Consider the following 2,005-nt stretch of genomic DNA (forward strand, 5'->3'; position numbering starts at 1 on the left):
TCACTATCTGTCTCCTTTGCCACCAAATATACCAACTAGCCACTGCCAATAATTCAGCCATCGGCCTGGACGTCGATCGTGTTGATCGAGTCATCGAACATAAAGCGAGGCAACTGGGACAAGGTGGGGGTCACTGATGGATCTCTAACCAACCTATACTAAGCAGTTTAGGATAAGTAGGTAAGGTATAAAAGCAGGTAACAACAACAGGCTATGCATCAGAGTAGGATCATACAAAAAGCAGTAGCAGTTCTAATGCAAGCATGAGAGGAAAAGAAATAGGCGACATCGGAATGATCAAGGGGGGTTTGCTTGCCTGGTTGCTCAAACAAGAAGAAGAGGTCGCCGGTGACGTAATCGATCACAACGACATCATCGGTCTCGGGGTCTACCGGAGAGAAGAGGGGGAAGAAACAGTAAATACAGAGCAATCAAAGCATCACAAGGCATAACATGACGACGGGCAGAGCTAGAGTTGCCCTAACGTAGTACTACACATTGCAGATGGAGGGGATGAACATCCAAGGATGAATTCCCGGCGTTAGGCGGATTCTGGACAGATGAAAGAGAGGGGACGGCTCCATGTTCAACATGCTAGGGCATGTGACAGGTGAACGGACCGCGCATTTGGATTCGTTGGATTTTTCTGAGCAACTTTCATATAGAAAACATTTTCATCCGAGCTACGGTTTATTTTCTATGAATTTCTAAAGATTTAAACATTTCTGGAATTATTAATATTAACATAAATGGGATATGACATCAGCATGATGTAGAGGTGATGTCAGCAGTCAACAGGACGGTTGACTGGGGTCAAACCTGACCTGTGGGTCCAGTGGGACCCACATGTCAGCCTCTGTTAGCTCAACAATGGGTTAAACTAACTAACATGGTTAGTTAGGGAAGTGGGCCCCACTAGTCAGTGACTAATTAGTGATTAAAACTATTTAACAAATTAATTAACAATTTATTTATTTATAAACTTGTTAATTAGCGCGGGACCCACATGTCAGTGGCATTGGGCTGCCCAGTCAGCACATTGACTTGGTCAACCCAGTCAAAGGGGCCTGCGGGGCCCGCTGGCAGTGACCCAGGGGTGGCCCCAGGTGTGCCACATCGGCGGTCAGCGCCGGAGTTGCGCCGGCGAGCTCTCCGCGGTGGCGAGTTCGCGGGAGAGGCTCGGATTTTCGCTACAGAGCGCCAAATCACGCGTTTTCACCTGTGTCCGAATGCTGACGTTGCCGCGCGTCGAGTGGTGCCACTGGACCGACCGGAGATGGCCAGAACAGGGAGCTGCAAGGTCGCCGGCGTCGATGGTCTACGATAGCTCGGCGAAAACGAAGAACTAGCGCGCACACAAACGATCTAAAGCGCCAGGCCGCACTGCTGGAGTGCCCCGAGCACGATGGTGTGGTCGGACGGTCGTGTCATCGAAGGAAGCGATGACAATGAGCGGCACGGCGGAGCTGCGTTCGGTCGTCCACGGCGGCGACATTATGCGCAGCAGAACAAGGGGGAGGCAGGGGGGACATGTGGTGCTCACCATGCGGGCGCAAGGAGGCCCCGTGAGTGAACGGGAGCGCAGAGGGAGGACGCGGTCGATGGGAATCACCGGCGGCCGAGGCGGAAGGGGACGAGATGGATCCAGCACTGTGGTGCCTCCCGGCTCCAATGGCAGGCACCGGTCGACATGGAAGACGGCGGCGAAGACGTTGGGCACGGTGGCGAGGCGAGGCGGTGGCGGTGGCCGACGTCGACCGAAGCGAAAGGGGAACGCATCGATGGCGACGGAGGAGGGCCTCCCGGCTCGTTCCAGCGGGCGAAGGCGAAGCGGTCGACGTCGGGGAGGCCGGTGGACTCGTCGGAGTGGAGCGGGGGTGGCGCTCGCCGCGGTGGTGCGAGGTGGAGGGCGGTGATGGCGCTCGAGCGAGGGAAGGCAGGCAGAGCGAGCGAGGTGGAGATGGGGGAGGAGAGGCGCAAGTGGGGGAGTGGGAGTGGCGGTAGG

Source organism: Triticum aestivum, chromosome 1A, assembly GCF_018294505.1.
Source record: "Triticum aestivum cultivar Chinese Spring chromosome 1A, IWGSC CS RefSeq v2.1, whole genome shotgun sequence".
Classification (NCBI taxonomy): domain Eukaryota; kingdom Viridiplantae; phylum Streptophyta; class Magnoliopsida; order Poales; family Poaceae; genus Triticum; species Triticum aestivum.